This window comes from Tamandua tetradactyla, chromosome 1 (assembly GCF_023851605.1).
Source record: "Tamandua tetradactyla isolate mTamTet1 chromosome 1, mTamTet1.pri, whole genome shotgun sequence".
In the NCBI taxonomy this organism is placed as follows: domain Eukaryota; kingdom Metazoa; phylum Chordata; class Mammalia; order Pilosa; family Myrmecophagidae; genus Tamandua; species Tamandua tetradactyla.
Window position 1 is genome coordinate 89,796,875 of NC_135327.1, and position 12,102 is coordinate 89,808,976.

At 38.0% G+C, this 12,102-nt stretch overlaps 1 pseudogene; it reads right to left on the bottom strand.

Moving 5' to 3' along the window:
• Window positions 1-2,735: 2,735 nt before the first annotated feature.
• LOC143681014 (ARL14 effector protein-like) lies at window positions 2,736-11,831 on the bottom strand (annotated as a pseudogene).
• Between the last annotated feature and the right edge of the window lie 271 nt (window positions 11,832-12,102).

Consider the following 12,102-nt stretch of genomic DNA (forward strand, 5'->3'; position numbering starts at 1 on the left):
TCTTGACTCTGTTTGGAATCTCTCAGTCATTGACACTTTATTTTGTCTCATTTCTCTCTTCCCCCTTTCAGTCTAGAAGATTTTCTCAATCCCTTGATGCTGAGTCCCAGCTCATTGTAGGATTTCTGTCCCACGTTGTCAGGAAGGTCCACACCCCTGGGAGTCATGTCCCATGTAGAGAAGGGGAGGGCAGTGAGTTTGCTTGTCATGTTGGCTGAGAGAGAGAGGCCACATCTGAGCAACAGAAGAGGTTTCTCTTGGGGGTGACTCTCAGGTCTAATTTTAAGTAGGCTTAGCCTATCCTTTGCATGGTTAAGTTCCTATGAACAAACCCCAAGATTGGGGGCTCAGCCTATTGCTTCGGTTGTCCCCACTGCTTGTGAGAATATCAAGAATTCTCCACTTAGGGAAGTTGAATTTTCCCCCTTTGTTCTTAAACTTTTGGGTTCTGCAAATAGAAACTGAATTTGCTCTTAAGTTCTCCCCTCTGCTGACTTAGCATTCCATTTTCAGAGGCATGCTGTTCATTTGGTAGTCTTCTGTCTGCATTGTAATTTCCAACATGTTTTTTTACCTTTGGCTTTTCATGTTTTCCCTATCCTTTTAGGTTTTTGACTTTTTAAAAAAGCTTCATTGTAATATATTTTACATATCATGAAATTTACCCAATTTAAGAGGACAATTCAGTGATTTTTAGTAACTACAGAGTGTGTGCAATTACCACCTTAAATGTTTTAGAATGTCTTCTTTCCCCCATTAAGATTTCTCATACCCACTTCCAGTTAATCCCCATTCCTAGTGCCAGCCTTAGGCAATCACTAATCTAATTTTTGTTTCTGTAAATTTGGCTTTTCTGGAAATTTCATATAAGTCTTTTTATACAATTTGTGAACTCTTTTATCTGGCTTTTTTCATTTTGCTCAAAGTTTTTGAGATTCACCCATGACCGACCACATGTGAGTTGTTCATTATTTCCTCCTTTTGCTTACCTTTGGTTTGTGTTGTTCTTTTTCTATATTTTTAATGTGAAAGCTTAGATTATTAATTTGAGAACTTTCTTCTGTTCTAAGATAGGCATTTAAAACTATACATTTTCCTCTAAGCACTACTTTATCTGCCCCCCATAAATTTTGATATGGTGTATTTTTATTTTCATTCAAATCAAAATATTTTCTAACTTCCCTTATAATTTCTTCTTTGACCCATGAATTATTTAGAAATATGTTGTTTAATTTCCACATATTTGTGGATTTCCTAAATTTCCTTCTGTTGCTGATTTGTAATTTAACTTCACTGTGCTTGAACAATATCTTTTGTATGGCTTCAATTCTTTTAAGTGTGTCAGTACTTATTGGATAGGTTGGCATATGGACTATTCTAAAGACTTTCATGTGGGCTTGAAAAAACTATGTTTTCTGCTTCGGTTGGGTGGAATGTTCTATAGAGGTCTGTAGGACTGTTTGGTTTATAGTGTTGTTCAAGTCTTCTGTTTCCTTTGTTGTTGTCATTGTTGTTGGTTTGCAGGGCAGGCACCGGGAATTGAACCTGGGTCTCTGTCATGGCAGGTGAGAATTCTGCCACTGAGCCACCTTCGCACTACCCAGTCTTCTGTTTCCTTTTGATCTTCTGTTTAGTTGTTCTTTCTACTTTTTTAAAATGGAGTACTGCAGCTTCCAATTATTCTTGTCACATTGTTTATTTCTTCCTTCAATTCTGTTCATTTTTGTTTCATATATTTTGGGGCTCTGTGGTTATATGCGTATGTTTAGATCAGTTTCCAACATTTTATCTTTTGTATTTTCAATCCCGTGAAATATTTCTGGAGTTTCCTTTAACGTGAAGTTTTTTATCAGCACCACTTCCTCTGGGACATAGTCATTCTTTCATCACAACTGCTTTCCTCATTTACGTGGTTTAGTATGCCTTCACTAAGTTCCTCTGGCTGCATATCTAGAATCTCTCCAATGGCAGCAGTGTCAACATTTCAATGATCACCTATTTCTTCTATAATTTCATTTACTTTCAGTTCAAACTTCACTCCCAGTGTTATTACTTTAAATTTCTTTACTGCACTTATATTGTTTTTTGGCCAATTTTCTCTTTCAGTTATCCACTTTGTAAAATGTCAGATGGGTGACAAAAAGACAATTTAACTGCATGCTTTGCTACCTGTGCATTAGCTGAATAACATACAAGGTGACTATCACTGGCAGAATTTGAAAGAAATGATGTGACTGGTCACTGATCATGGTATGCATCTGTTATATATGTACTGATTTGTGGAATGAAGAGCTAGCAGGGAAATCTGTACTTTGTGCAATTACTTACAGTTAATATACTGTCATAACTGGAATTTAAATGGTGTTGTCAGGTAATTGGTATTATTTAATTAAACTCTGGTTACCAAAATCTGTGCTTACTAGAACTATGCAAATCAAGGACTGCCTTTATTTGTTTACATTGACCCAGATGTACTAAAAAGCTGATAGCTGAGTTATAAACCCACCTAAGTTTACATCAAATAATGAATCTTAAAGCATCCCAAAAGCACATCAGTGCATGTCAAGATGTTTTTCAAATCTCTGCCATTTGACAACCAAACTTAAAATGTGAGTATATCTTAGAATCACAGGATTTTAGGAATAGAGACAGGACCTTTAAAAGACCCCATGGTTTGATATCACAAATTACCTGGCATGTTTATCATGAATTATTTCTCCTCCTTCTATTTCAGTTTACTCATATAGCCTTTTGCAGTCACAAGAATCACGAGCAGGATAAGCATAAAAACATCCCAAGCAGTCTTCATCGAGGCAGTCACAGAGATCCATCCCACTGGCAATCAGGAGACCCTAACTATTATAGACTTTACTCTTTGCTGGTATATTTGTCTGTCTGAACTACCTGATGCCTTTTTTTTTTTTTTTTTTAAAGAGAGAGGGAGGAAGGGAAGGAAAGACAGAGAGAAGGAAGGAAGGATGGAAGGAAGGAAGGAAGAAAGGGAAACATCTTTAAACATTTTCTTGTTTTATTATATTTTGTTTGTTTGTTTGTTTTTTTTTTTACATGGGCTGGGGCCGGGAATCGAACCGGGGTCCTCCGGCATGGCAGGCAAGCACTCTTGCCCGCTGAGCCACCGCGGCCCGCCCCCTGATGCCTTTTTTGTAAACCTTTTTTTATTTTTTCTTTTACTAGTTTCTGGAGCAAATTCATTTGCTTCCCTGGGTCTGTAAACTGTAATGACCTTAAAATTTTAGCAGTTCTTCTGTCTGAATCAGCTTCTCTTCTCTGATGGTCTTCAGAATCAATATCCACACTTTCATTGATTATCTGTGTACATTTTGGGTACAGTTTTTACCAAGTACAAGCTGCCTTCCAAATTTTGCACTCAGGAAAGTGGCATCATCTAAGTCAATTACAAGCAAATTTTTTTTTTGCCTTGTTTTTTGTGTACATTAAATGGGTCACAACATGACTTCTGCAAATCTTCAAATCTGTCAATGTAAATTTTTGCATGATGGAAGCAGATTTTCCCAGAAAGTGTCATTCCAATTCTAAGTTGAAGTATATTATTTGATGACAATTCTTGCAAAGTCATGAAACCCATGTGATAAATTTAGTATGTTTTATAACACTTCTGTTGCTCAGCGATCTCTAAGTAGGCTATGTGAAGATCAACCTTAACCTTAGCTCCTCTTCATCCTAGCTCAAGTGGGTCCTGCATCCACACAGGCTGGTGTTCCATCTTTTTGCTTTCAACGTATCTTCGCCTTTGTATTTAAAGTATGTCTCACAGATATATATAGTTGGGTAATTCTTTTTCCATGCGAGTATCCCTTATTGCAGCACCATTTGTTGAATTTTTATTTGTTTGGTTTTTTCTTTGTTTGTTTGGGAAGTCACATGGGCTGGGAATCGAACCTAGGTCTCCCACTGGCAAGCAAGAATTCTACCACTGAGCTACACTTACACCCCTGCTATTTATTTTCTATGTAACTTGTGTCTTTTTTTGTTCCTCAATTCCTCCACTACTGCCTTCTTTTTAGTCAAATACACATTTTGTGTGTGAATTTTTTTTATTTTTTTATTTTTTTTTTATTAATTAAAAAAAGAATTAACAAAACAATTAGAAATCATTCCAATCTACATGTACAATCAGTAATTCTTAATAACATCACATAGTTGCATATTCATCATTTCTTAGTACATTTGCATCGATTTAGAAAAAGAAATAAAAAGACAACAGAATAAGAATTAAAACAATAATAGAAAGAAAAAAAACAAAAAAAACAAAAACAAAAAACCTATACCTCACATGCAGCTTCATTCAGTGTTTTAACATAATTGCATTACAATTGGGTAGTATTGTGCTGTCCATTTCTGAGTTTTTATATCCAGTCCCGTTGTACAGTCTGTATCCCTTCATCTCCAATTATCCCTTCTTTTTTTTTTTTTTTAATTAACGGAAAAAAAGAAATTAACCCAACATTTAGAGATCATACCATTCTACACATGCAATCATTAATTCTTAACATCATCACATAGATGCATGATCATCATTTCTTAGTACATTTGCATTGGTTTAGAAGAACTAGCAACATAACCGAAAAAGATATAGAATGTTAATATAGAGAAAAAAATAAAAGTAATAATAGTAAAATCAAAACAAAACAACACAAAACAAAACAAAAACCTATAGCTCAGATGCAGCTTCATTCAGTGTTTTAACATGATTACTTTACAATTAGGTATTATTGTGCTGTCCATTTTTGAGTTTTTGTATCTAGTCCTGTTGCACAGTCTGTATCCCTTCAGCTTCAATTACCCATTGTCTTACCCTGTTTCTAACTCCTGCTGAACTCTGTTACCAATGACATGTTTCAAGTTTATTCTCGAATGTCCGTTCACATCAGTGGGACCATACAGTATTTGTCCTTTAGTTTTTGGCTGGATTCACTCAGCATAATATTCTCTAGGTCCATCCATGTTATTACATGGTTCATAAGTTTATCTTGTCTTAAAGCTGCATAATATTCCATCGTATGTATATACCACAGTTTGTTTAGCCACTCTTCTGTTGATGGAGATTTTGGCTGTTTCCATCTCTTTGCAATTGTAAATAATGCTGCTATAAACATTGGTGTGCAAATGTCCGTTTGTGTCTTTGCCCTTAAGTCCTTTGAGTAGATACCTAGCAATGGTATTGCTGGGTCGTATGGCAATTCTATATTCAGCTTTTTGAGGAACCGCCAAACTGCCTTCCACAGTGGTTGCACCCTTTGACATTCCCACCAACAGTGGATAAGTGTGCCTCTTTCTCCGCATCCTCTCCAGCACTTGTCATTTTCTGTTTTGTTGATAATGGCCATTCTGGTGGGTGTGAGATGATATCTCATTGTGGTTTTGATTTGCATTTCTCTAATGGCCAGGGACATTGAGCATCTCTTCATGTGTCTCTTGGCCATCCGTATTTCCTCTTCTGAGAGGTGTCTGTTCAAGTCTTTTTCCCATTTTGTAATTGGGTTGGCTGTCTTTTTGTTGTTGAGATGAACAATCTCTTTATAAATTCTGGATACTAGACCTTTATCTGATATATCATTTCCAAATATTGTCTCCCATTGTGAAGGCTGTCTTTCTACTTTCTTGATGAAGTTCTTTGATGCACAAAAGTGTTTAATTTTGAGGAGTTCCCATTTATTTATTTCCTTCTTCAGTGCTCTTGCTTTAGGTTTAAGGTCCATAAAACCACCTCCAGTTGTAAGATCCATAAGATATCTCCCAACATTTTCCTCTAACTGTTTTATGGTCTTAGACCTAATGTTTAGATCTTTGATCCATTTTGAGTTAACTTTTGTATAGGGTGTGAGAGATGGGTCTTCTTTCATTCTTTTGCATATGGATATCCAGTTCTCTAGGCACCATTTATTGAAGAGACTGCTCTGTCCCAGGTGAGTTGGCTTGACTGCCTTATCAAAGATCAAATGTCCATAGATGAGAGGGTCTATATCTGAGCACTCTATTCGATTCCATTGGTCGATATATCTATCTTTATGTCAATACCATGCTGTTTTGACCACTGTGGCTTCATAATATACCTTAAAGTCAGGCAGCGCGAGACCTCCAGCTTCGTTTTTTTTCCTCAAGATGTTTTTAGCAATTCGGGGCACCCTGCCCTTCCAGATAAATTTGCTTATTGGTTTTTCTATTTCTGAAAAATAAGTTGTTGGGATTTTGATTGGTATTGCATTGAATCTGTAAATCAATTTAGGTAGGATTGACATCTTAACTATATTTAGTCTTCCAATCCATGAACACGGTATGCCCTTCCATCTATTTAGGTCTTCTGTGATTTCTTTTAGCAGTTTTTTGTAGTTTTCTTTATATAGGTTTTTTGTCTCTTTAGTTAAATTTATTCCTAGGTATTTTATTCTTTTAGTTGCAATTGTAAATGGGATTCGTTTCTTGATTTCCCCCTCCGCTTGTTCATTACTAGTGTATAGAAATGCTACAGATTTTTGAATGTTGATCTTGTAACCTGCTACTTTGCTGTACTCATTTATTAGCTCTAGTAGTTTTGTTGTGGATTTTTCCGGGTTTTCGACGTATAGTATCATATCGTCTGCAAACAGTGATAGTTTTACTTCTTCCTTTCCAATTTTGATGCCTTGTATTTCTTTTTCTTGTCTAATTGCTCTGGCTAGAACCTCCAACACAATGTTGAATAATAGTGGTGATAGTGGACATCCTTGTCTTGTTCCTGATCTTAGGGGGAAAGTTTTCAATTTTTCCCCATTGAGGATGATATTAGCTGTGGGTTTTTCATATATTCCCTCTATCATTTTAAGGAAGTTCCCTTGTATTCCTATCTTTTGAAGTGTTTTCAACAGGAAAGGATGTTGAATCTTGTCGAATGCCTTCTCTGCATCAATTGAGATGATCATGTGATTTTTCTGCTTTGATTTGTTGATATGGTGTATTACATTAATTGATTTTCTTATGTTGAACCATCCTTGCATACCTGGGATGAATCCTACTTGGTCATGATGTATAATTCTTTTAATGTGTTGTTGGATACGATTTGCTAGAATTTTATTGAGGATTTTTGCATCTGTATTCATTAGAGAGATTGGTCTGTAGTTTTCTTTTTTTGTAATATCTTTGCCTGGTTTTGGTATGAGGGTGATGTTGGCTTCATAGAATGAATTAGGCAGTTTTCCCTCCACTTCGATTTTTTTGAAGAGTTTGAAGAGAATTGGTACTAATTCTTTCTGGAACGTTTGGTAGAATTCACATGTGAAGCCATCTGGTCCTGGACTTTTCTTTTTAGGAAGCTTTTGAATGACTAATTCAATTTCTTTACTTGTGATTGGTTTGTTGAGGTCATCTATGTCTTCTTGAGTCAAAGTTGGTTGTTCATGTCTTTCCAGGAACCCGTCCATTTCCTCTAAATTGTTGTATTTATTAGCGTAAAGTTGTTCATAGTATCCTGTTATTACCTCCTTTATTTCTGTGAGGTCAGTAGTTATGTCTCCTCTTCCATTTCTGATCTTATTTATTTGCATCCTCTCTCTTCTTCTTTTTGTCAATCTTGCTAAGGGCCCATCAATCTTATTGATTTTCTCATAGAACCAACTTCTGGCCTTATTGATATTCTCTATTGTTTTCATGTTTTCAATTTCATTTATTTGTGCTCTAATCTTTGTTATTTCTTTCCTTTTGCTTGCTTTGGGGTTAGCTTGCTGTTCTTTCTCCAGTTCTTCCAAATGGATAGTTAATTCCTGAATTTTTGCCTTTTCTTCTTTTCTGATATAGGCATTTAGAGCAATAAATTTCCCTCTTAGCACTGCCTTTGCTGCGTCCCATAAGTTTTGATATGTTGTGTTTTCATTTTCATTCGCCTCGAGGTATTTGCTAATTTCTCTTGCAATTTCTTCTTTGACCCAGTCGTTGTTTAGGAGTGTGTTGTTGAGCCTCCACGTATTTGTGAATTTTTTGGCACTCTGCCTATTATTGATTTCCAACATCATTCCTTTATGGTCCGAGAAAGTGTTGTGTAAGATTTCAATCTTTTTAAATTTGTTGAGACTTGCTTTGTGACCCAGCATATGGTCTATCTTTGAGAATGATCCATGAGCACTTGAGAAAAAGGTGTATCCTGCTGTTGTGGGATGTAATGTCCTATAAATGTCTATTAAGTCTAGTTCATTTATAGTAATATTCAGATTCTCTATTTCTTTGTTGATCCTCTGTCTAGATGTTCTGTCCCTTGATGAGAGTGGTGAGTTGAAGTCTCCAACTATTATGGTATATGAGTCTATTTCCCTTTTCAGTGTTTGCAGTATATTCCTCACATATTTTGGGGCATTCTGATTCGGTGCGTAAATATTTATGATTGTTATGTCTTCTTGTTTAATTGTTCCTTTTATTAGTATATAGTGTCCTTCTTTGTCTCTTTTAACTGTTTTACATTTGAAGTCTAATTTGTTGGATATTAGTATAGCCACTCCTGCTCTTTTCTGGTTGTTATTTGCATGAAATATCTTTTCCCAACCTTTCACTTTCAACCTATATTTATCTTTGGGTCTAAGATGTGTTTCCTGTAGACAGCATATCGAAGGATCCTGTTTTTTAATCCATTCTGCCAATCTATGTCTTTTGATTGGGGAATTCAGTCCATTGACATTTAGTGTTATTACTGTTTGGATAATATTTTCCTCTAACATTTTGCCTTTTGTATTATATATATCATATCTGATTTTCCTTCTTTCTACACTCTTTTCCATATCTCTCTCTTCTGTCTTTTTGTATCTGACTCTAGTGCTCCCTTTAGTATTTCTTGCAGAGCTGGTCTCTTGGTCACAAATTCTTTCAGTGACTTTTTGTCTGAGAATGTTTTAATTTCTCCCTCATTTTTGAAGGATAATTTTGCTGGATATAGGAGTCTTGGTTGGCAGTTTTTCTCTTTTAGTATTTTAAATATATCATCCCACTGTCTTCTAGCTTCCATGGTTTCTGCTGAGAAATCTACACAAAGTCTTATTGGGTTTCCCTTGTATGTAATGGATTGTTTTTCTCTTGCTGCTTTCAAGATCTTCTCTTTCTCTTTGACCTCTGACATTCTAACTAGTAAGTGTCTTGGAGAACGCCTATTTGGGTCTAATCTCTTTGGGGTGCGCTGCACTTCTTGGATCTGTAGTTTTAGGTCTTTCATAAGAGTTGGGAAATTTTCAGTGAAAATTTCTTCCATTAGTTTTTCTCCTCCTTTTCCCTTCTCTTCTCCTTCTGGGACACCCACAACACGTATATTTGTGCGGTTCATATTGTCCTTGAGTTCCCTGATACCCTGTTCAAATTTCTCCATTCTTTTCCCTATAGTTTCTGTTTCTTTTTGGAATTCAGATGTTCCATCCTCCAAATCACTAATTCTATCTTCTGTCTCTTTAAATCTATCATTGTAACTATCCATTATTTTTTCTATGTTTGCTACTTTATCCTTCACTTCCATAAGTTCTGCGATTTGTTTTTTCAGTTTTTCTATTTCTTCTTTATGTTCAGCCCATGTCCTCTTCATGTCCTCCCTCAATTTATCGATTTCATTTTTGAAGAGGTTTTCCATTTCTGTTCGTATATTCAGCATTAGTTGTCTCAGCTCTTGTGTCTCATTTGAGCTATTGGTTTGTTCCTTTGACTGAGCCATATTCTCAATCTTTTGAGCGTGGACAGTTATCTTCTGCTGCTGGCGTCTGGGCATTTATTCAGATTTTTCTTGGTGTTGGACCCAGCAAGGTTGTAATATTTTTCTGTGAAATCTCTGGGTTCTGTTTTTCTTATCCTGCCCAGTAGGTGGTGCTCGTGGCACACGTTTGTCTGCGGGTCCCACCAGTAAAAGGTGCTGTGGGACCTTAAACTTTGGAAAACTCTCGCCGTCCTGGGGGTTCGCTAGCCGAAGCGGCTTGAGCCGGCCCTCGGTCCGAACGCAGGGAGGGTTGCTGGTCGCCGCAGCCCGGGAAAGAGCCCGTCCGAATTTCCTAGTCGGCCCTGGGCAACAAGCGTGGCGGGAGGGCGCCAGCGGCAGCGGCCCGCCCGGGAGAGTGCACGCTCCCCGGGAGTCACGGGCTTGGAAGGGGCCTCCCCCACCCGTCACCGTTCTCCGCGGCCTGGGGGTTTCCGATCCAATTCTCTCAGTTGGTCCGGGGGCTGCGCGTGGTGTGGGCGCCAGTCGCCTTGTTTTCAGGGGACCGCCTCTCCAATTCTCCCAGCCGGCCCGGGAAGGGGGAAGGGAGTAACTCCGGCCGCTTGCCACCCCGCCCGGTAAGGCCCGCGCGCCTCGGCGATCTCACCCGAGCTGCTTCTCTCAGCCAGCCAGCCGTTCCAGGATGGGGTACGCTGTCTTTTTTATCTCTGTTGTGGCTTTGGGCGCTTTCTGTATCGTTTCTACTCCCCTAGTAGGTGTCCTGGAGAAGAAACTAAGATCCGCGCGTCTTACTAAGCCGCCATCTTCCTTGTGTGTGAATTTAATTCTCTTGTTTCTTTTACTATATCCTTTTTTTGGGGGGGAGGGAGTTGCATGGTTCAGGAATCGAACCCAGGTCTCCCACATGGAAGGTGAGCATTCTACCACTGAACCACCTGTGCATCTTGTTTCTTTTACTTTATCTTTTGAATTATTTTCTTAGTGGTTGACTTGGTAATTACAATTAACACTTTAAAGCAATCTAGTTTGGATTAATAGTAACAATTTCAATAGCATGCAAAAATTTTACTCATATATAGATCCATTCTCTCACCCTCCTTTTGTGTAATTATTATCATACAAATTGCATCTTTATAGTATGATAAACCAATTATCACAGTTTTATAATTATTGTTTTAGGAATAGCCTTTTTAATCAGATAGTAGGATTAAAAAGTTACTAAAAAAATCTACACCACCTTCTATATTTACTTATGTAGTTATCTTTACTGGTGCCCCATATTTCTTCACTTAGATTCAATTACTCGCTAGCATTCGCGCATCATTCAGCTTTAGTATTTCTTGTAGAGCAAATTTGCTAGCAATAAATTATCTCAGAATTTGTTTATCTGGGAACGTCTTAATTTTCCTTTTTTTATTTTTTATTATATGATATAACATACATGCAAAGCAAAGAAAGCAAAATGGTTTTCAAAGAACATTTCCACAAGTAATTACTGGACAGATCCCAGAGTTTGTCATGGGCTACCATATCATCATGTCAGATTTTTCCTTCTAGCTGCTCCAGAACATTGGCAGCTAAAAGGAAAATATACATATATATATTTTTTATCATCACAATACATTTTTTTCTTTCTGTGAAAAATAACATTATACAAAAAAGTAAATTTCAAAGCACAGCCACAATTAGCTGCAGAACAGATTTCAGATTTTGGCATGGGTTACAATTCCACAATTTTAGGTTTTTACTTCTAGCTGCTCTAAGATACTGGAGACTAAAATATCAATTTAATGATTCAGCAATCATATTCCTTTGTTGAACCCTGCCTTCTCTGTATAACTCCACCATCACTTTGATCTTTCTATCCCTCTCTTTAGGGGTGTTTGGGCTATGACCATTCAAACTTTTTGATATTGGAAGGGGCTGTCAATAATACGGGGTAAGGGAGGATGTAGTTGCATGGGTGCACAGGTCTGGGGGGCGTAACCCTAGTGTGCACTGGTCTAGGTGTGGGTCTTCTGTGCGTACGCACAAAACTACGGCAGTGCTCGGGCATTATGCCTTCATGGGCTGGGGGTGGATGTGACCCGGCTACTTTGGTCAGTGCTTTCTCAGAGCTAAGTGTGATTGAGGTCATGCGCATGAGTGGGTCTAGAAGTGCCCCAAACTGATGAGCAGAGTTCAGCAGGGGCCAGGTAAAGCTGTGTGATACTATGGGCAGGGGGCATAGGTGTAGACTGGGTATGGAGGTTTTCACCCGCAGCCTTTTTTGCCCTGGCAACAGCCTGCAGAGAACAGGGTGAGGGAGGTACTGCGAGGGAGGGGTGCAGGAGAGGTGGGTTGGGCTGCCCTTGGGGTAGGGGTGTGGGCAGGTACACACGCTGGGGGTTGGTGGGCCAGGGGTATTT